This window comes from Mixophyes fleayi, chromosome 3 (assembly GCF_038048845.1).
Source record: "Mixophyes fleayi isolate aMixFle1 chromosome 3, aMixFle1.hap1, whole genome shotgun sequence".
In the NCBI taxonomy this organism is placed as follows: Eukaryota; Metazoa; Chordata; class Amphibia; order Anura; family Limnodynastidae; genus Mixophyes; species Mixophyes fleayi.
Window position 1 is genome coordinate 235467771 of NC_134404.1, and position 25095 is coordinate 235492865.

Genomic DNA, 25095 nt, shown 5'->3' on the forward strand with positions numbered 1-25095 from the left:
CTTAAGAAAAAAAATCATGAGACACTAATAAATAGCATACAGTTCTTTAGATCTTTGAGAAACAGATTGAAGATATTTTTATTATTAGTTTGTGTTTGAACTGCTTAAGTTAGTAAAATTGCTTAATTTTAGAAATTAATATTTAAATTTTGGATAGAGAGTCTTTGGAGTGGAGAGGTTATCATTTCTTGCAAAAAGGTTGGAGAGGCAAGTTAACTTTGAATGACAACCGTGTAATTAAACAACATAGGATATCCTTCACATATTTTCATTAATTTCAGCTTGATTGATCTCAGTCATTGCATGTTAAACAAAATTCCCTATTTTCTATTTCTATTCTCAATATACCATTACTTACATTAGTGCTTTCATTGAACTATTGACTTATTCTTGCTTATCTGTGATCATTAATTAGTTACAGGTATTATGTAAGTTGATTTAAACAATTAAACAGTGTAGCGATTGAAAAACAGAGTTTACACGTTTCACTGTTCTGTGTAGCAGAATAAAAAGCCACAATCATGAAGAAGGTCATACAAGAAAAAAGAAGATGTTAAATCGATATAATGATTCACAACTCTCTCTGTAATTATCTATGTCAACCAAATGTCACAGAATTTATTTACATTAATTAAACAAAAAATCACTAACATGTACAACATGTCTGTTCTTCTGGTCTAGACGGAAGCTAAGAGTGACTATACATGAATAAGTTATTATTCACACTGAAACATATATACTATGTAGTATCATGACATTCATATGAACGCTATCCTGTCAGTAATGGGCATGTTAAAGCAATATTTTCTTATTTTATCTAGAGAGTATATATTAATGAATTGTTTTATTTATTGAAACAATTTGCTCTAAATTATTTTATTCATGGGCTATACAATATCTTAAAGCACAGTATGAGAATAATATTACATAGCTTAGCTATTTCATGTATTTTATTTATTATATAAAATGAAATGAATAGAATTGAAAACTGGGGTTCAAGAGGAGTGGGACCATATAGTATACACAAAAAGACAGCTGAACTCAGAAAATACATTATTAATGCTATTCTAGTTACTTTGGTCTGTAATCTGTGTTAAAAACAAGGAAAGTTAGTTTCACATATTGCAATACCTGTTAAGCTGACGAATGCATACTCTTCCGCTCCTGGCCAGTCCAAAGCTAAATATAAACATGAATTCAATCTGAATTTTAACATCATCAATACTTAACTTTGAGTCTTACCTGCAGACAGAGTAAAGCATAACAATAAAGGTTTTTTTTTTAATGCAGTGATGTCTAAATAGCATGAACTTATTAAAATAGATTAAATAATGTTTAAAAATGTATATATATAGTGTTTGGAGAGTGCAGAGTATCCCTGTTTTCTTGTCTATACAATGTGGGCAACCCCCTCTTGCAACCCAGTCTGTACATGGTGAGTGCGGAGGACCTATGTCTGTTTTTGTTTATATATATATATATATATATATATATATATATATATATATATATATATATATATATATATATATACATACATATACACACACACACACACACACTATGTCAGGGGTGGCCAACCCGCGGCTCTTTGATCTCTGAAATGTGGCTCCGGGCGTCTGCAGAGAAGATTCAGCTGTTCAACTGACAGCCACATCCTGTGACCTCCTCTGCACAACGCAGAGAGGTCAGAGTGCCACAGCCAATCACGGAAGGTGGAGGAGAGAATGTAGTGTGCTCTCCCTCCTTCCTCTGCGTGGGATCCAGCGGCTAAGTGTGGGAGGTGTGAGAGGTAGGTAAAGGTTATGTGTGACATGATTGCATGTGAAAAGGTATGATTGGCATGTATGGGGCATGTTGTAGGGCTGTTTGGCATGTATGGGGCATGTTGTGGGGCTGTTTGGCTTGTATGGAGCATGTGTGAGGCCGTTTGGCATGTTGTGGTGCTATTTGTCATGTATGGGGCATGTGGTGAGGCTGTTTGGCATGTATGGGGCATGTTGTGGGGCTGTTTGGCATGTAGTGGGGCTGAATGGTTTGTGGTGGGGCTGATTGGTATATATGAGATACGTGGTAAGGCTGTTTGGCATGCAAGGGGCGTGTTGTGGGGCTATTTAACATGTATGGGACATGTGGTGAGGCTGTTTGGCATGTATGGGGCATGTTGTGGGGCTGATTGGCATGTATGGGGTATGTTGTGGGGCTGTTTAGCATGTGGTGGCGCTGATTAGCATGTGTGGGGCATGTGGTGAGGCGGTTTGGCATGTATGGGACATGTGGTGAGGCTGTTTGGCATGTATGGGGCATGTGGTGTGACTGATTGGCATGTATTGGGCATGTAGTAGGGCTGATTGGCATGTGTGGGGCATGTTGTGGGGTTGATTGGAATGTATGAGTCATTAGGGAATGTCTAATGGGCATTTCTGGGCATATAGGTATATTTGATGGCATGTGGAGAGGTCTGATGATGTGTATGTAAAAGGCATGTGGGGAGATCTGATGGGCATGTAAAAGGTCTCAGGGGCATGATGGCGATTTCTGACTTTTTTTATCACCACCTCAACAGTTCCCTCCACAGTGATTGTGGATACAGAAGCAGCGGGAGTTACTTTGAAGAGACTGTAAAGTACCCTTTGAACCCTTCTCCAGCTGGACGCAGTAGCGATGTAAGAGCTAAGCTAAATTGATGATTATTTTTGGAAGTGTTAGATATTATCTTTTTTGCTTAGCAAGGGATTGCATATTGTTTTATTTTCAATGTATGTGTGTGCAGTATGTATGTGTGTGCTTATACTTTGAATATGTATATGCACACATAAATGAAAGGTAAAGTTGGCTCTTTGCGATATCTATAGATATTTTTTGGCTCTTGGTCTGGTTGGCCACCCCTGCACTATATGGACAAAAGTATTTGGCCACACCTGTTAATTATTGAGGCGATACACGCGCTGTTCCTTTCTACCATGTACTATTTAACAATTATTAGGTATTAGCAGGGAGCGGGTTATCTACGGTTGGGTTCAATACCTTAGAAACGACAATAGATCAATATTAGAGACTATGAGAGACATTCTAGATATCTAAGCCGTCCCACAGACTCACCCGTGGGATAGGGATTCTGTCCAACTCACAGTTTGATACATTGTTAGGGCTAGATTTGATAGTATGTCTGGTTTGTTCTCAATAGGAGATACATATTAATGAACATAGATACAATATACAAGACCATTATATAAGACATTTATGCCCTATAATCTCCTATATCTAAAATACTAGAGGTATACTGAATGCACAAACTGATAGCAGACCATATACAATGATGACTATTGTTCTGTGTATACAGTAGAGTACTCATTACCGCTATTTACGAGTCTAGTCACTAAACGGACAGTGTTCTCTCATATGGGAGGAGGGGGAACAATATTGCGGCGATATTACCGCATTACTAGAGTACTCAGTGTAATACTTCAGCGAGCCCAACCACTAGCTATATACCATAACAAAGGGTACAGATTATTAACCCTTTAAGACCCTGATTTATACATGAATAGAAAGGACGGCGCGTACTAGCATCTATTGCTAGTTTTAACAGTTTTTGACTAACCATTCATTGGCTCTATTCATAATCAACAATTTTTAATATTTCACTGCTACCTATTATTAACACTATCTTTTTAATGCATATCAATAAACTTTAATATGTTTTATTATCAACATATCCTATGAGTGCCCCTAATTAAACACAATGGTTCTCTGTTGATATGAAATTATTGAATTGAGGTGTTTCAATCAGACCCGTTGCCAGAGATGTATAAAATCAAGAACCTAGCCATGCAGTTTCCATTTGCAAACATTTGTGATACAAAATGGGTCATTCTGAAGAGCTCAGTGACTTCAAGACTGGTACTGTTTTAGGATGCCACTTTTGCAATAAGACGGTTTGTAAAATTTCATCACTGCTAGATATTCCACGGTCAACTGTAAGTGATATAATTAGAAAGTGGAAGCGTTTAGGAACAATAGCAACTCAGCCATGAAGCCGGAAGACCAGGTAAAATCACAGAGCTGGGTCTACAACTACTAAGGTGCATTGTGCATAAAAGTCGCCAACGCCCTGCTGATTCCATAGCTGAGGGGTTCCGAATTTCCACTGGCATTAATGTAAGCACAAAAACTGTGCAGCGCAAAAACTGTGCTTAATGGAATGGGTTTCCGTGGCCCAGCAGCTGCATGCAAGCCTCACATCACCAAGAACAATGCCAAGCGTCGAATGGAGTGGTGTAAAGCACACTGACACTGGACTGTGGAGCAGTAGAAATGTTCTGTGGAGTGACAATTCACACTTCTCTGTTTGGCAGTCAGATGGGTGAGTCTGGGTTTGGCGAATGCTGGGAGAACATTACCTGCCTGGCTGCATTATGCCAACTCTGAAGATTGGTGGAGGGATAATGGTATGCGGCTATTTTTCAGGGTTTGGGCTAGGCCCCTTATATCTATCTTAATGTTTTAGCATACCAAGTTGTGACAAAACGAGTGATACGCTAACCATTCAGTCTCTCGTTTCTCACATAATGTGGATTATAGTACTTTTTATAGCCCATGCTTTTGTAACTCAGCTCACCAAACTACAACTGCATTGTGCCAATTACATGTGGTTAAGGGGACATTGTAGTTCAATGTAAATATGTATATTGTGTATTATATATTGATGACTTGCAGTAATGTTATTCATTGTCCTTAAGCTGAAACCAGGAGGGTTATGGGTAAAGATCAAGTGGTGTCCACAATACATTCATTCTCCCCCCTCCTTCCTCTACAGGAAGCATGGAACAGCTGGGGACCCTGTGACATCACAAAGTAGTGTTAGGGATTAATTTTAGGAGGGGCTCACTGCTACCTTATCCTTGGAAGTAGGGGAAGCCAATTAGCATCAATTGTTCTCCTTAGGACTAGTCCAGACATTCTGTCTGCATCCCAGCAGGGGGCTTCTGTGAAAGGACAGCTCATCTTCACTGCCCTGTCCAAACCCCCTAGTCCTGAACTGGCCAATGGTTCAGAAGAATAGACCCAGGGGTTTGCCCAGGGAGGGGAAAGACTGTGGAAATTAGACCTGAGATATAAGGAACGACTCTAGGGGGGGAAGGGTGTTCATTCTGGGATTTCATTCATGAAGACTGCAAGATTTAGTTTTGAGTTGTCGTTCTCTACTAAAGTCTACATAGAATCCTATGTACACACAGTAAATAAATGCCAGGCAGATTTACCACATCATCTCTTCCTTACCCCAATAGCTTAATGACTTATAGTCACCTGGCTGTCCAGACTTCACGACCCATGGATCTCGCTCAGCTGCATATATAGACTTTAGTAGAGAAGGACAACTCAAAACTAAATCTTGCAGTCTTCATGAATTAAATCCCAGAATGAACACCCTTCCCCCCTAGAGTCGTTCCTTATATCTCAGGTGACAGAGTGCTCAAGCTGCAGCGCCACCTGCTGGGCGGAGTTATATACTACACTGACCTACTAAATTCTTAGCATTATCTAATCTAATATATAAAAGCCTAGCAGCGTGTGTGTGTGGCGATGAAGATGACAAAAACCTTTTTAACACCTTAAGTAGCTTGACTTGACTAGAATGCATGAGTATCATGCACGGGTTAACTTGTATATATACATATATATATATATATATATATATATATATATATATATATATATGCCACATATTATATAAAATGTCATGTGTGTGTTTTAACACTTTTTTTTTTAACAATCAGATCCGACGGTCGGATTATGTGTGCGTCCAACTACGGAGTCTGACCCAGCCAAATTGGCTGACAAATCATAAACAAATTTCTTATTTACTTCTAGAGTGCTTATTGTCAGATCAATTCACAATTGATACAATTAGATCTGCCCATCATTATATGACGTGGCAATTCCGAACAAATTATTATAGATGTCATGTAGCCCTTTTTAAAAGGTTAGAACCCAATATAGAAATAATTAAAGACAGATGTACACCACATGGAAGGGTGAAAATTAAGTTTCCAAAGACATGACAAATGAGGGTATATGTGACTCCTGCTTTGTGATATTTCCAGGGTGTCCTTGTCCATCTGTTCCATTCTTTTGACATATTTCATTTCATCTAACCCTGTAAACTTAACATAGAATATTTGTTTTGTTACTGAAAGGTTCAAAACGTTCATGAGTTGAAGTAAAAGCTTTTTGGCAAGTAATGTGAATAATATGAAAATTTCATGGCAAATAATATTAATATGATATTTATGAAACAAAAATAACTAGAGTTTATGATAAAATACAAAAAGCAGCATACAAAACTCTAACATTTAACTTATTTATTCATATTTAAGATACACATACAAATTAAAATCAGACAAATGCTGTACTTAATATAATATATTAGTCTCATTTGTAGAAGAACAAAAATCTGAACATTAATGTTAGTTACTAATTCTAACTTACTAATTTAATTACTAATACCTACTTTAAGGAATAACTAAACCCCCAAAATGTTTTAATATGCGTTTTCAAAGTATATGAAGAAGTAAAATATATTTTTTCTTTTTTTTAATGCATTCATTTGTTTACTCCATTTCTCTGGTAGAGTAACTTGCTGCTTTCTTGTTTTAGTATCCCCTTCTTTATCTGTTTTCTTTTAAGCTGCTAAAGCCTATTAACTATTGGCATTTAAATACTGCACCTGACTTGCTTTTCTAACGTAAGTGCATGCAAACGCATGTAAAAATAAAGCCTGTTCTATTCTATGTGTCCATAATCTTTGGCATTCATACTTGCATTTGCATGCATTTGTGATGTGTAATGGTCTTTTGGATGCAGCTTGTTCCATTTCAGTGCATTCAAAGCATGCCACTGCACTAGAAAAAGTATTTTAATATCTTTGGCAGTACATTGTACATACCTACTAGGGTCAACATAATTGTAACCAGCAATGTGCTGTATTTTTCCTGTTCATCCCCAGTAACTCCAATTCCCCATTATTTTCAATGGAGGTGTAAACACTCCATTGAAATGAATGTTCATTTTTTAATGTTCATCTTTTCTTAATTGATCAAAGCAGAAATGTCCCCAGGATTTCCTGTACTGTTACCAATTACATTAAGATTAGTGTGGGAAACCTCTTGGGATTAGATAAACCAGAATTACTGTAAGGAAGGGGTTAACCTGCAGAAAGCACCTTCTTCCATTATGCCGATATAATATTTAATTGTTCACCTATGTTTGCTAAAAAATTATTTCCTGTTTAACACTGTTTCAATTGTATGCAGTAAGGACAAACACAAAACGCTAGTAGACAGTAACCATGTTAAAACAGAATAGAGCACAAAAAGACATCAAGGTCAAAGGTACAGACAAATATAAGAAACTACAGGTATTCCTCACTTAACGACCTAGTTTCGTTCCAACGACTTAGGTCGTTAAGCGAATTGGTCGCTAAGTGAGTACAGTACTGTAATATACACCTACATGTATTGTAATCATTTATATTGATTCTGAATAAAGAAATGGACAAAAGAAAATTGTATTTTTAAGTTTGCTTTACTTTGCATAACTCTGCATAACAGAAAAGAAACATGTGTACAGTAAAGCTGTACAAACAGCAACAATTACAGTACAGTACTGTATAACAAAGAGGGCCCAGGGAGATCACAGCAAGTATATCTAAGGACCTGTAGATGTATGAGTGGTGGTCCTAGGTGTAGGTTTTGGGAAGTATTCTTTTAGTGTGGTTTGTTTAGTCATTTTTTTCTTTTCTTCATAAATTTCATGAACCATTCCACATTCGGGTCCATAGCCTCTAGTTGTAACATAGCTGCATTCACTTTTGAAAACACACCAGCTAACTCTTTTAAAGTTAACTTCTTTTGTACTTCTTCCATTTTTTCCTCTTCGTCATCATTTTCCAAGTGTTGCTGAGCTTCCAACTCCATTAAGTCTTCGTTGCTCAGCTTTCCCTCAACATATTCCACTAATTCTTCAATATCGTCTACTTCAACCTCTAAATTAAAATTGCTAGCTAGCTGCACAGATGTTTGATTTATGACATCAACCTGTGTGTCTACATCAAATACTTCAAAATTCTTTGCAAATCTTTTTAGGCATTTTTTTCCATATGCCTTGCATACATTTTTCTGACACTTCCTTCCAAGATGAATCAACATTCTGTATGCAGTGATAAATATTGTACGACTTCCAAAAATCTCGAAGGGTTACCTCATTACTTATTACAATTACTATTACAATTACTTGTTACTAATTACAATGTTTCTGCTACAGCTTTGGAAAAAGTTGTGCGCAAATAGTGTGCTTTGAATGTGTCTATAGCCCCCTGATCCATTGACTGAAGAATGGCAGTTGTGTTTTTAGGCAGATACACCACCTTTACATCCGGGTGTAGGTCATCAAGATGTTGTGGATGGCCTGGGGCATTATCAAGGAGGAGCATAATTTTAAAGACAACTCTCTTCCCCTGACAATATTGCTTGACTTGGGGTATGAAGCAGTTGAGGAACCAATCCTCAAACAAAGCTTGTGTCATCCATGCCTTCTTATTTGAACGGTAGTAAATGGGCAATGTGTGCTTATTAATCTGCTTAAATGCACGTGGGTTCTCTGAGCGATAGATGAGGAAAGGCTTTAACTTGAACCCGGCGATATTTCCTCCCAACAACAGGGTGATCCTATCTTTAAAAGCCTTGAAACCGGGCATTGTCTTTGCTTCCTTGGGAATGTAAGACCTTTCCGGCATTTTTTTCCAAAAAAGTCCGGTCTCATCCACATTAAATATCTGTTCCATACAGTAGCCACCTTTCTCAATGATTTCATCAAATTCGTGAACAAATTTTTTAGCTGCTTCAAAGTCAGCGCTTGCTGCCTCACCACAGGTACTCCGATTATGCAAATTGAATCTTCGACAAAACCGTTGAAACCATCCATGGCTTCCCATAAATGTTTCTATTAATTCCTCCTCTCCTTCACGCTCCTTCAAAGTATCAAAGATACTGCGTGCCTTAGCTTGAATTATGATCATCGGCATTCTTTTTTGTAGCTGGTCGTCAAACCAGATTGCCAGTAACTTCTCCATTTCATGAATGAGGCCTTTCCGCTGCCTTGTTATTATGGCTTTAAATCCTGTTGAGGTTTTCACTGCCTCTTTCACTCTATCTTTGTCCTTCAGAATTGTTGAAATGGTTGAATGTGCCAGCTCCAAATCTTCTGCTATCACTTTCACTTTTTTACCAGCTTCATAGTCTTTAATGATCTTCATTTTCATCTCAAGGTCAATAGCTTTTCTTTTTTTGGACATTTTTTATCTATGGGTGCACACAAGGGTTCAAATTTAGAAACCAAATACTGTATGTACAGCTGTATGTTTTATGTACTAATTGAGTGTGAATGAGAGCTAACTTACACATGCACATACACATGCTTCAATAGCGAGGACATGTATGGCAAATTATTGCAAGTCTTGTTTGGGGGACCCCAAAAGAGGCACTACATAATGGGGATGTGGGGCACTTGTATAAATAGTGTCCAATGTATCTGGTTACTAAAATAATAAAAATTCTTTTCATTTTAAAAATAGTTTCAGCAGCTTAGTTGAATGATGAAAATACTGTACATTACTGTATACATATGCATGGCAATAAAAAAATCAGCATGTGCATATGCAGTTTTATATTCCTCCCTTTAGTAAAAAAAATTTATGTTTAGTTAATGTCCTTGCAGTATTACTTCAGAACCAAGTGCTTTCAAGTACTGTAGAGCTAACTTACTGCACGATGGAGACTGCAAGGGTATCAGGTGCGTCTTGTCTTCTTCAGCTCAGAAAGACACTACGCGGGTACTACGGGCGTGGTTACGTCCCGTCGCAAGGGCACAGGTCATTAGCACACTAATTTCCCCTATTGCTGAGCGGTGGAGCAGGACTTAACAACGGGTCGTAAGTCCGAATGGTCGATAAATAGGTAGGTCGTTAAGTGAGGAATACCTGTATAGCAATGCATCACAAGGTTTTACTAAACACAATGCTAAAATCTGTAACATTCCCTTTCTTTTTAGTGTACTATAACACATGACTGGCCATGACTGACATCCACTTTAGGAACAAACAGGTTTCTGTTGGGAAGGCGTCTGTGTTGCTCTAGTAGGTGAAAATTAGTTTTACTGTGGCTTCCCTGATGGGTTATGTGGAATGCCATCCGACATACCTTCATGTTCCATGTTCCCTCTGGTAGACTGTGCTGCGGGCTTTCACCTTCCCAACTTGACGTGGCGCCATTGACAGTAGCGACATCTTCAGGCTAGGGGCAGAATGATCAGCATAGATTGTTACCTGCAGATCAACAGGGTTACATCTGTAAAGAGTGCTTTCCACGTCCACAAAATATAAGCATAGCGTAACATTTCACACATAGGACCCTAGTCTCCAGCAGCATATGCGATCTCCAGGAACATGTTCATCTGAATTGGCTCTATGATGTTGATTTCAGAAAGCTCCTTAGTTGATGAATCTTACCCCAATTTTTAAATCTACTTTCTCTGATGTTGTTTTTCTGGTACTCCTTGTATCACACTGGGCTGAAGTAATGTGTTTGTGGTAGGACTCTGTATTTATTCTGAATTAGGCCTGCAGTACCTCTGTGCTGCTGTTATACCCAGACACTTTTTTCTCACCTGCAGGAATTAATCTCTCCCCTGTTTAATCACCTGTGTCTGTCATTTAAAAAATGTCCTGTTCCAACAAACTATGTGAGTTCATTTGTCTCTGCTGCTGGTCTTTCTAGGAAACTCTTGTAATCTGGTCCTGATTATCTGACTCCTGTTTCTTCCACTGTTTCTCATCTTTGATTGTGACCCAGACCCTGGCTTTGTTTGACTTTGCTCCTGTCTTCTCCCTGGTATTGTTGCGGGTCTACCAACTTCTGACCCTGGCGTGACTGACATTCATGCAGAATATGGAGATTTTTGTCACAAGTAGTGAGTGACAAATTCCAGTAGCTTCTTTAATGTTGGGGTAGGCTTCTTGGTAGCCTCCCTGATAGATTTTCTCCTTGTCCTTTCATCAACTTTGGAGGGATGTCCTGATCTTGAAAATGCTCCATTTGTGTCCCATTTTCTCCACTTACTGATGATAGTCTTCACAGTATTACATTGCATATGTAAATTCTTTTAGACCCCACTCCTGATTGGTACCTTTCAATAATGAGATTCCGTGGAGGTTTTGCTATGCCATATATTTGACAGATGTTTGGAGTCAAAATAGTGGACAGGGAATGTGTTTTTTTAGGTGTTTTTTTTGTAGTACATAACGCACAAAGTTGGCACTATAACACATTGCATAGAGAACAATATGACATTCTGCTAAATATACCAAATAACTTGGCATGAATTAGGTTTTAAATAGAACAAAAACAAAGATCATGATGATGCACAGGGCCATCTCACCGACATTATGAGCCCCCGGGCAAAGCAGTGCACTGGGGCCCCCACCTACACAACCACAGAATATATATATATATATATATATATATATATATATATATTCACTTTTTTTTAATATACCTGCTCTACTACCCTTGAAGTACAGCAACTAGAAAATCAAATCCCCCTTCACTTACCTTTCAATTGCCTTGTTCTCCGATTGCACCCCTCCATCTTCTCTTCTTTTTCCTTATTGTCTGTTTTCTGCTTCTTTGAATGTCGCTTGCTTCTCCGTTGCTTCTTCCGTCGTGGCTCCTCCGTGCTTCGCTCCTCAATGAAATGTTGGGCGTGATGACGTCATTCAGTGCGAGTGCAGCACGGAGGAGGGAAACAAGGAGGGAGCCAGATCGCCACCTGACCACATGACCGCAAAAGGTACGTTTTTATTTTGCAGGATTAATTATTCTAATTAAGAAAGAGCTCTGCCTATGGGGCCCCCTTGCCTGGGCCACTTGCCCATCGTGCCCAGTGGAAAAGACAGCCCTGATGGCACATAACTGAAAAATACAGTATTTCTATAATATGATTAGAGTCACTTATTACTTTAAGAATTAAATTATATTTACTTGCAATTGTTACAATATCTGAGATAAATTACTGACTCATAGAAGTTAAATATATTAATTCAATCATGGCTTTCATACTATATAACATTATTTAGTTAGTCCTATTACTAAGTTTTGCAAATGTATTAACATATTTATGGTTATAATACTGTACTGTAGATTTTATTGAGCAGAGTAATCAGAAGACTACTGTTTGCTCTTGTTTTCCCTATAGAATCTATTAAAAGGAACACAAATAATACAAGTTTGAAAAAAGGAAATATCTTTTTTCTGTGACTTTAGTGTCATCTAGTGGACATTCTTGAAATTGTTTTAAGGAACAAATTACATTTTTACTAAAAGAATGCACACTGGTCTTGCTTTTAAATGACCTCTAATTCAATTAATGTGTTAGCATTACAACTCTCTTATGGAACAGTCCTTGAGCTCAGTCCTGCTGCCATGTGACAAAACATAACAGCACAATATGTCACTGCAGCAATCTTAATGCACCTAGCAATACATAGCAACTTTGTGTAACATATTATTAAACAAAAATATTCTATTTGATGACATTAATAACTAATTGTTTTATGTTATGTACACATTCTCCGGTATTGCAATAATCAAGCTCTCAAGATAAAATGTATCAACATAATTGTATAAAAGAGAGGAATTAATTTCACTCTGTATTTCATTAGATTCAAAATGAAATCATCAACTGATCAAGAAAATATGAGTAGATGGCCTTCTGTCAGGCTACAAAATTAATTTTCTTAAGTCAGAGGCCATGCTCCTGCATGCTACCCCTTCCCTCAGGACCAGTTTACAGACCAACTTTGCACTACGCTGGCAGGCGAACAAGATCAAATATCTTGGAGTTTATATCACCTCGACTTATGATAGATTGTATCGGGAAAACTTTTCCCCCATTCTGGCGAAAATCAAACAGGACTTGGAGACTTGAAAGAGCTACATCATATCGTGGCTGGGGAGGATTATCGCTATTAAAATGAACTTGGTCCCGAAACTTCTATATCTTTTTCAGACTCTTCCGGTGAGGGTTCCCGACTCCGTGTTTAGAGACTTGCATTCCTCCTTCCTAAAGTTTATATGGCGTGCCAAGCCCCCTAGAATCTCAATAGCAGTGCTTAAAAAGGCCAGGGCTCGGGGAGGTAGGGGCTTCCCAGATATTAAATTTTATTATTTGGCATCCTATCTGTCCCAGGTGGCGGTAACTTACGCCCCTTACCAGTCTCTTACCAGTCTATAGCGTGGGTGGACCTGGAGACCCACTTTGTCTCTTCAATCCCTTAAATTCTGCTTGTCCCTTTGGGACTCATGTCGGGTCAAATATAAATTGTCTTCACCTATCTCACCTCTGACTCCTCTCTGGGGCAACCCACACTTTCCTCCTGGCAATTCTATGCAGCAATTTAAACATTGGAAAAGGGCGGGAATACGGGTGTCAGACGCCGTCCCCGCTGATCTCCTGTCAGACGGGGAACGGACGTTTGATCTCTCTGTCGGCCGCTCCGGCGCTTCACTTCCGGATTCTCTGGTGCATGCGCCCTGTCCTCTGTCCTGTTGCTAAGCAACGGGACGCCGCTACTCCACGAGGTTCCACCTCTCCCTCTCCACCAATCAGTGCATCCAGACCTCTATTTAAACCTGTCTCTGGCGCATTTGGGGTGCCAGAGTAACAGGTTCACCACCAGTGTTCCTGGCTTCCGTATCCTCCATTCTTCTGAGTATCCTGTGTTTGATTACCTGTTGTGACCCCGGCTTGGCGACCATCCTGTTCTTCTGTGTGACCCATACTGTTCTGTGACTTCGGCTTTGGCGACTACTCCTTTGGATTACCCTCTGTACCTGTTGTTTCCGATTGCTGTGACCCGGACCGTCTGACCCTTCTACACTACGATGGTGACTGGCTAATAGGGCCGCGACCTGCGTGCCCTGTGCAGCGAAGTCCAAACCTCCTTGCGGGGGTCCCTGGTGAACACCAGGGGCACGTTAGACTCCGCGCCTGTTAGTCCAGTAGTGCTAATACCGGTTAGTGTTTGCTCCACTTCAATATCCATAGGCCTGCGGCCTGACAACGGGTGGTCAATCAAACTTGGGCTTCTATGTCGGAACTTCACCATAGCTTTGAACCGTTTCGCCCGCTTTTTTTTTTGTATTTCCAGGCTCGAAATTTCGCCATGTCTATGCCCCCCCCCCCCCAGGAGGCTCTCCGGGCCCCGACCTCCTTTGAATATATGTGTCTACATTCACCTCTCACTAAAGGGATTATTTCTCAGCTATATAACTGTCTCATAGACTACACTTTTGACACTCCAGGCCGACATGAGCGGAAATGGGAAAGCGACCTGGGTCCTCCTCCAGATGACTTATGCTGGGAGGAGATCAGGGAGGGGATTTCCAAGAGCTCGATCTCTGCGCTAATTAAGGAAACAGCCTATAAAGTGTACTATAGGTGGTACTATACTCCTGATAGGCTGTCTCGAATGTTTCCTACGACCACTCTGAGCTGCTGGCGGGAATGTGGCCAGAGAGGTACGATGCTACATACATGGTGGACTTGCCCCCGCATAGTTCCTTTCTGGAACATGGTTCTTACACTCATAAACTCTGTTTTTAGAACAACAGATAAGTAAGGACCCCTGGTCATTCCTTCTCTCTCGCCCCATACCTGATGAGAGCGGGCCTTCAAATAAGCTTATATCTCATATCTTGGCAGCTGCTAAATCCCTAATTGCAAAACACTGGAAAGACCCTAGGGCTCCCTCTATGCAGGAGTTACGGTCCTACATAAGACATGTCGCAAGCATGGAGAGTATAACGTGCTACCTTCATGAAAAATCACATAATTTTGATAGGGTGTGGGTCCCGTGGTATTTACTAGAAAGCCGTAGCTGTCTATCCAATACGGCTCCTTCTCCTGCAAATGGAATATAGCTCTTGGGCCGCCTCCAGACCCCCCCCCCCCCAGGCTGGATATGGTGCGCTGCTGGTGAGAAATGTTTGTATGCTATTTTTCTCTGTGGTAGTATATACAAGTGTGTGGCTAAGATTTTTCTAGCAATGTTCCAAGTTTGCTTGTTTATTCATTTATTAGCTATATTGTTATCAAAACTTGTGCCTTCCTACCCCCCACCCTTTCTTTTTCCTGCTTCCTCCCCACCGTTATAAAAATATAAAACATAGAGGAGACATCTTGAATATTAATATTTTTATGTCAATCGTCTTGATTGTATCTTTTCCTGTTGTTTCCTCTTTAAATAAAGAGTTTAAAAAAAAAAAAATATGAGTAGAAATATAATAATAATTTTGCTTTCTGGGCAACTAATACAATATATTACTTCCCGAACTGCAATGTCTGTGAAGGTAGCAACAAATAATTATTGGATGGTCATAAAAACTATAAAATGCTTATAAATAGGAAGAGTATGTTATCATTTTGATTTGAACATTTTGGATATGTTGCTAGGTATGTATTCAATATGCAAACCTTCTCTTTGCTTTTTGTTCCTATTATCTCCCCTTCTTTGTTGTGAAGTGTGCTCCAAAAAATGCAGGTTGAATGATTTGCTTCCAAGAAAGAGATGAGCGATTCAGGTTAATTTAACACATCCAAATTTTATAAATCTACATTCACATAATGAGCCTTGGATATACTCAGGATTTCAAAACAAGGATGAGAGGAAGAGAAGAAATGTGCTATATGAGGCACTCAGCGATATTCTTATAATAAAATATCTAATTCTTTATTAGTTAAATTGAAAATTGAAAATTACTCCCTCCTAATGCAATAGCGAAATATTTAAAAAAAAAATAAGTGACAACTAAAGTGAATTAAAATAGCAAAAATAATTTGCTATGCCCCGCTACTTTTTCTATATGTATTTAGTCTAAATTATGATAATTGTCATATAATTCACTCCAATATAATGCCAACTTGATAAAGTATGGTTCTACTCAATTGGTGAACTGATCGTTATATAGTTAATATCAACCAATTTGACTGCTGCAGTTCATTGTGTTATAACAATCATAGGTGATAATCCTACAAGGTGACTCAATGAGGTCTGTCTCGCGATCACTCTGCTATTTATACGTTCTAATGATTTCTTAAGCAAGTGATCTGATATGGTTACTTAGTATACCCATTGTAGGACACCTAATATAGATCTTGTGACTGCTACACAGTCTGTATCTAGCCGTTTTTTACGATCTCACACACACACTAATGCAGGGGTGTCCAACCTTTTAGCTTCACTGGGCCACATTGGAAGACGACGAGTTGGTTTGGGCCGCACATAAGATACACTAACAATAACGATAGCTGATCATCCAAAAAAAACATAGAAAACATAGTTAACATATATATATATATATATATGAGAAAAAAGGGATATATATATATATCACTTTTTTTTCAAATCCCCCTATACTTACCTTTCAATCGCCCTGTTCAAAAAATCCTCTCTAGTTATTATACTATAATCACTTTTTGTATTGTTTCGATGCAATATCAATAAAGTGCATTTAAGCCAGGCATTGTATATCAGGGTGCCCGGACCAGGCCTGCGGTACCTGACATATACACCACTGTGACCCCAAATTGTGACCTGTTTTGCTAATTACACCACTATGTTAATTTAGGGATAACAACTTATAATAGGCCAAAGAGATTAATATATAATGCCCCATTAGTATTACAAGTAGAAGTATGTAGCAGAGAGATAAGGTCCATGATGCTCCAGGACCAGGTGACTTTTATTCACTGGTCAGCTTCCCTTGAAATAATAAAAAAAAATCCCCCTTAACTTACCTTTTAATCGGCTTGTTCTCCTGTCCTCTTCTCTTCTTTTCTCCAATTCTGTGCTGCTGATTGTTCTTCTCGCACGGGTGATTCCTCTGTGCTGCGCTCCGCAATGGATGTTGGGAGTGATGACATCACGCCCGACATTCACTGCGAGCGCCGCACGGAGGAGGAGACAAGGGAGGGAGCCGGAGTACCAGCTGACGTGACCGCAAAGTAAGTATTTTCTTTTCTTTTTTTTGCAGGATTTTTTTTTCATTAACAGTGCTGCCCCCTTGCCACAACCAAAACTCCTTCTGGGCCACATTTACAGGCGTGATGGGCCGCGGGTTGGACAACCCTGCACTTATGTATAGAGCCCGATAAGGGTTGAGCATTGTCTGTAGTAATTATTAAGTTAGCTCAAATAAAGAGGAGTGAAATTGTGCAGTTGCGAGGCGAACACCAACGCGCGTTTCGCTACTCGCTTTTTCAAGGCAACCAGAGATGAGGAAGTGTGCAGGTATTTATGCAGTAAATCACGCCTACTCATCTGACGTGTAGCACTCCAATAGGTGGAGTCCTGTGTCTTTTAATTTCTGCGATTGATGGTGTGTATAGCCTATCCAGTTAATGGGATTAACGTTTACCCGCCCCTTGTAGTTGATCATTTGTGGATCATTCCTACAGACTGCTGCATTTAAACAAAAGGAAATACAAAACATTAAACTAAAGCCTATTAATCTTGTTGTTGATCTATATATAATCCTACCTAAATCTGGACATTGATTACATTTCCACGTGTTAAGGTAAGTACTCAAAAGGGGGAAATTATAATAATAATAAAATGTAAGATTAATTCTGTAATTAATTAATTGTGACTTGTGAAACTATACTAAAACATAAACTACAATGCAACAAGTGTACTATCCGATGATGCCCATATAAACAAGGATTAAGAGGGCATTGATGTGTGACTTAGAACTTGTTATGGTACTAATTAATCAACCGTACCTATTATTATTTTATTACTGATGAAAATAAATAATTGTATGTACCCTACACCATTTTTGAGTAATAAAAATAAAAAAGGTACCTAACACAATACTACTGTACTGCCAAGGTATGTTATGAACAGTGTAGCAAATCAAAAAATGTGAATATAATCTCATATTGTGAAAAATGAATAGTCAAAGTACAGATTAATATCATTCTAATTCATAGGTAGACCATACGATTATTAAAGTCATTCAGGCCATTTGGGATCAGACTATTCATCATAAAGATTTGTCTGGCTTCTCGTTTAAGGAGTTCTTGATGGAAATCTCCCCCACGAATCCCCAAGGAGACCTTTTCCATAGCAAAAGCCTGTAATAACTTGGGGTTACCCTCATGATATAGTAGAAAATGCTTTGTATCTGTTGTTAAAGGTTTGAATTTATCTCTATCCCGAGAGGCATTTTTGATATTGCTTACATGTTCTAGTAGGCGTTTCTTAAACGACTCACGTGTCATTCCGATATATTTCAACCCGCATGGACAAGTTAAACAATAGATCACACCAACAGAATTACAGTTCAGAAAATCTGTTATTCGCCAAGTTTTTAGATACCGGTCAGTGTATTCCTTAGTTTGTATAGAATATTCACATGCCTTACACGTGCCACATTTAAAAAATCCTGTAGTTTTCTTAGAGATCTTTCTGTTAGAAATAAAATGACTATGGACTAGTTGGTCCTTAATATTTTTAGATCTTTTCCAGGTCATAGATACTCTGTTGTCCAATAACTGTTTGAGATCATCATCTAACAACAGCACATTCCAGTGTCTTTGAATTTCTTTCCACTCATTGCAGAATGAACCAATCATTCTTACTCCAGAATCCTGAACTTTTACCACTGGAGATGGATAAATTAAAGAGTCTCTATTCCTTTCTTGGACCGAATGCACTGCTTTTCTTATTACTTTATTGCTATAGCCACGTCGTTTTAATCTCGTCTGTAATTCTTGAGATCTAATTTGGAAAGTTTTTTCATCCGAGCAGTTGCGTTTGGTCCTAAGAAGTTCACCCTTAGGTACACCTCTAAGGACAGGAGGAAAATGAGAGCTTGTGTAATGTAATAGATTATTGGTGGCTGTAGATTTCCTATAAATATCAGCACACAGTCTACCCTCTCTGTTAATTTGTATTTTTAAATGAAGAAAATTGATGGTATTTTCATGTATCTCTGAAGTTAATTTCAAATTGAGATTGTTTCTATTCAATACTCCAGTAAATTCATGGAACAAATTTTCCTGACTGTCCCACAAAATCAGAATGTCATCAGTTCAAACAACTGTTTGGGACATTTCTGTTGAACTGTTCAGAGACTGACCCCTGTATTACAGGATTATTATATTGACACTTTGGACTCTGTATACTCAGCGACTTATAACCAAGAGGCTAACTGTCAGAGTCTCCATATACTTGAATCTATACATTTGCATCTTTGTATGTATGTCATTTATATGCATTTCTATGCTTGTTGGGTATATGTACACTTGTTTAAGGTATTTACTTATTTGTGCACCCAGTTTATATTTATATGTGTACACCTATATAAGAGACGTACCAATCTGTGTACCCATTTTAATGTTGCAACCTATTATATAGGTCTATGATTCTTGACACCTAAACAATAAAAGGTTCAATATCCATAGAATCACGACAATCCCACTTTTTGAGCGCCAAGGGGACATCCCACTTTTAGTTTCATGGTACCGACTACCCCGACAGATGACAGCAGGAAATGAGGAGCCCGACTGAAGAGTAGTCCGACCTGCAAAAAGAAGTACTTACCGGAATGCAGATGTCTTGAGATGACGACTCATGTGTTGCCGGTTCCCGAAAATGACGTCATCCTCCAGCGCGACTTGCCTTTCAGGCAGCGATGGAGGGAGCCATCTGTCATTTATGACATGTAAGTACTATTTTCGGGGTTACGAGTGTTAGGGATATTAGGGTTAGGATTAGGGTTAACCCTAATGATTAACCCTATTATATTCAGCAATTAAATTAATGTGAGTAATTATTATATGAGCAGGGCCGGACCAGCTATCTGGCACTTCTGGCAAATGCTAGAAAGGACAATGTTTAGATGGGCCAGGTCCCAGCATTGCAGTCAGTGTACCCAAGTTAATGGGGCCCGGCCCTAGCCTATTAGTGGCCGATCCCAACACTTACAGGCTTACTGGTGGCTGGCTCCTCCCCATGAACCAGCCACCTGACTACATGTGCCGTGCGCAGCACCGCATTTTCAAATCTGCCCTGGGTCCTGCAAGCTGTCAGAGTAGAGGAGCCGACAGGAGAAGAAGGCAGAAGACAGAAACAAGAAGAGAAAAGAAGAGGAGAAGGTAAGTACACTAATACAGAAAAAATAGGGGGGAGAGAAAGGATTCTACAGAAACCAGGGGGAAGAAAGGATGCTACAGAAAACGGGGGGAAGAGAAAGGATGCTACAGAAAACGGGGGGAGAGAAAGGATGCTACAGAATATGGAAGGGGAAGGATGCTACAGAAAACAGGGGGGAGAGAAAGGATGCTACAGAAAGCTCTGAGGAATTACTATGACATAAAAGAAGCCATACGCCATGAGTCTGCAGAGCTCCAAGCTGAATTTTAATATACTTGTATATTGCAGTATTGCAGTTAATATGCTCTTCTATATAATCCACAATTATTTCTAATGAATATTTTATAAGCTCACAGTTTATACAAATATAATTTAGTGGTGTTAATATGTTAAATCTGTGGCATAATATGATTTGGGGGCACTTTTGTGGAATAATATGATTTGGGGGCACTATTTTATGGCATAATATGAATTGGGGCACTATTGTGACAAAATATGATTTGGGGGCACTGCTGTATGGCATAATATGGTTTGGGGGCACTATTGTGGCATAATATGATTTGGGGGTACTATTGTGGCATAATATGAACTAAGACACTATTGTGGCATAATATGATATGAGGATACTACTATATGGCATAATATGAATTAGGGGTATTACTTTGTGGCATCATTTGCACATGGAGCACTACTGTATAGCATAACATGATTTGTGGGCTCTATGGTGGCTTAATATCAATTGGGGGCACACACTCAGGCATGAGGAAAGGGGGAGAGTGTTAATATAATGTGGGAGGTAGGCTATTCATTTAATTGGGGAGTTTAGGTGGGGGATAATTATTTAATTGGTGTTTTTTTATTTGTGGGGTGATGTGGGTCAATTTAATTTAATAGTAAGCCCTATCAATTAAAGAACAGGTGATTGGACCTTTAATTTAATGCTGGGGTGGTTTGGGGGCTATTAATTGAAAGTGGGGCTCTTTGGGGAAAAATAACGTCTATTAAATGTGAATATAAACTATTTAATGGCAGTGATGGTTGCGGAAAATAGGTATATTTATTATACGTAAATGCTATTTATTTTATTGCTGGGGTTGTTTGGAGGGAGGGAAATAGATTTATTTATTAATGTGAATACTAGTATTTTAATGTTGAGGCTGGAGGAAGGCCTAATTATAAAACATGGATTGTATTGCTTAAACATCACTAGTTGGAGTTTTCTAAATTTCAAGTACCCATGTATTTCCAAATAGGCCCTCCAACACTCCAGGATACAGACAAACAGCAACTAAAGACACCCGCAGCCACAAGTGGTGAAAATTACAAGAACAGATAGGAGAGACCAGAGGGCAATCCCGAATTTTGGTGACGGTCTCGTTTAGTGAGATTTGGTCCGACTACAAGGACAGTTGGGAGGTATGTCCGGCTTCACACAGTACTGCTTGTGAAGGCAGAGCTGTGTGCATCTAACAGTAGTGCACACAGTATTGCCTGTGTATTTGTCTAAAATATGTCTATAATGATAACCATGTTACATAATACGTGTCCCCTGTCTTAAATACCCTGGGCCCCCTAAGCCTTAATCCAGCTCTGGTTAGCAGGAGGGAGCAGATAGCTGCTCCAAGTCTCTGGATAGGGCACAGCCAGCAGAGCAAGCCGAGGAGCTCTAAGTCTCACAAGATTTGATAATGTCGTGAGACTAAGAGCTTCCTTGCTCACTCTACAGGGAGCTCCAGCCTTGATGGATGTCAGCAGCATCAGAAGCAAAGATAAGTACAGTGGGCTGGGGGTGTCATAATGTGCCTGGGGGGATGGGGGATGTGCCTGGGGGAATGGCGTGATGTGGCTGGGAGGGTGTGATAATTGTAATATTTTATTATAATGTGTGTATCATTGCCCCATGGTGGCCACACCCACAACACAATGTGGTCATGCCCTTTTCGGCACTGCCGCTGCGCGGCGGCACAGAGTTTGGTTCCTACTCATCTATGGAGGAGGACCCCAAAAGTTCACTTTAGCCGGGCCCCAAATTTCTCTTGCCGGCACTGTACATACCATTGTCTGATACTGGTGCGCCCTATGCTGCAAATAGAGAGACAAGCTGGGCATAATACATTTGTATCTTACAGGACATGGCAGTGATACCGGGAGAAGGCCAGCGCAGGGTAGGTAACAGAGAGCAAATAGCTGATCCACAGAGGACTATAGTAACATACCCCGACACTCGCCGACTTTGACATCCCCATTGACAACTGCTCAGACCCTGCCACCATCAAACTTCTCTCCCTCACCTCCTCCTTAGGCCTCTCCCAGTGGACCTCCTCCCCTACCCACCGTCTTGGTCACTCCCTTGACCTTGTCTTCTCTCATCTCTGCGATCTCTCTGATTTCTCCAACTCTCCCTTCCCTCTCTCTGACCACCATCTCCTCTCCCTCACTCTCTCCTCCTCCCCTGCTCCTCCCCCGCCTAAAGCCACCCTCACCAGATGCAACCTTGAAACGATCGACCCCATCTCTTTCTCCTCCTCTCTTGATTCTCTCCTTTCTAACATTCCCTCCCTGGCCTGCCCTGACCAGGCATCCTGTCTCTACAACCACTCCCTCACTACTGCCCTTGACGCTGTCGCCCCTGCCTCTCCCATCTGCCAACGCTGTCTCATCCCCCAACCATGGCACTCCAAACTCACCCGCTTTCACAAAAAGTGCTCTCGCACTGCGGAACATCTCTGGAGGAAATCTCGCTCCCTGGCTGACTTCCTTCACTTTAAATTTATCCTCTCCTTATTCTGCTCTGCCCTCTCCCTTGCTAAACAAACCTTCTTTAAATCCCTCATTTCTTCTCAGTCCTCAAATCCCCGCCGTCTTTTCGCCACCTTTAACTCCCTCCTTTCTCCCCCCCCCTCCGGTCCCTCTTTACCTCTCAGTTGCTGACTTCGCCACTTTTTTTTCATCCAAAATCGAAGCCATCAGACTAAACATCTCCTCCAACCCCTCTCCCGCTGCTATTATTGCTCCACCCCCCTCTAACAAACAACTCTGGTGCTCCTTCTGCCCCGCATCAGGCGATAAAGTTCGCTCCCTTATTCTTTCCTTTCCTCCTTCCACTTGTCTTCTTGATCCCATCCCCTCTAACCTCCTTCGCGCTCTCTCTCCCACTGCCTGCTCCTACCTGGCTCACCTCTTTAACCTATCACTCTCCTCTGGTGTAGTACCCTCCTCATTCAAACACGCTCTTATCTCTCCTATCCTAAAAGAACCTAACCTCGACCCCACCTCCGTCGCCAATTATCACCCCATCTCTCTTCTCCCCTACGCCTCCAAACTACTAAAGCGGTTAGTCTGCTGTCGTCTTACCCGATACCTCTTGGACAATTCCCTCCTTGACCCTCTCCAATCTGGTTACCGCCCCCTCCACTCCACTGAAACTGCCCTGGCCAAAGTCACCAATGACCTCCTATCAGCCAAATCCAGGGGTCACTTCTCTTTACTTATCCTCCTTGACCTCTCTGCGGCCTTTGACACCATGGACCACCCCCTCCTTCTGCAAACTCTTCTCTCTCTCTGCCTCTCTGGTTCCGTCCATGCCTGGTTCTGCTCTTACCTTCTCTGTCTCCACATCCGGCTCTTCCTCCGCCCCCTCCCCCCTTGAAGTAGGTGTCCCCCAGAGCTCCGTCCTCGGCCCCCTTCTCTTTTCCCTCTACACTTCCTCCCTTGGTGCGCTCATCTCCTCCTTTGGTCTTCAGTATCACCTTTATGCTGATGACATTCAACTCTACATCTCCTCTCCAGATCTCTCTTCCTCCCTCCTGTCTCGTGTATCTGACTATCTCTCTGCCATCTCCTCCTGGATGTCCTCACGCTTTCTTAAAATTAACATCTCTAAGACTGAACTCATTGTCTTTCCTCCCTCTAGACTCCCCTTCCACCATAACCTCTCTATCGTTGTTAACAACACAACCATATCCTCTGTCACCCAACTCCGTTGCCTGGGTGTCACCCTTGACTCCTCTCTCTCTTTTGCACCCCACGCCCAATCCCTTGCACAAGCCTGTCGCTTCCAACTGCGTAACATTGCCCGCATCCGACCCTTCCTCTCACAAGACGCCACCAAAACCATTATCCATACACTTATCATCTCCCGCTTTGACTACTGCAACCTTCTCATCACTGGCCTCCCCCTCTCCCATCTCGCCCCCCTCCGATCTGTGCTTAATGCGGCTGCTAGACTCATCTTTCTCTCACGCCGCTCCTCCTCTGCCTCCCCTCTCTACCAGGCCTTACACTGGCTCCCTATCCCCTACAGAATACTCTTTAAACTTCTCACTACCACTTACAAAGCTCTCTCCCAGTCTACTGCCCCCTACATCTCTAACCTCCTTTCCATTCACACTCCTGCCCGCTCCCTGCGCTCGGCTAATGACCGTCGCCTCTCCTCCACTCTAATTACCTCTTCTTACTCCAGAGTCCAAGACTTTTCCCGAGCTGCCCCCCTGCACTGGAATGACCTCCCTCGTTCCATCCGTCTCGCTCCCAATCTGTGCTCCTTCAAACGGGCACTCAAAACTCACCTGTTCCTGAAAGCCTACCAACCATCCACTTAACCCCTCATCCACTCTGCTTGTTCTCCCCCCTCTCCCCTGGTCTCTTCTTCTCCCTTGCATCACTGCCTCCCTCCGTGCCTGTTTTGTCCACCCTCCCTTAGGATGTAAGCTCGCATGAGCAGGGCCCCTTTCCCCTCCTGTCTCCATACCTACTCTTCTGCTCCGCCCTCACTCCATATGTCTGCCCGGAGTTTCTGAAGTATTGATACCTTGTGTTTA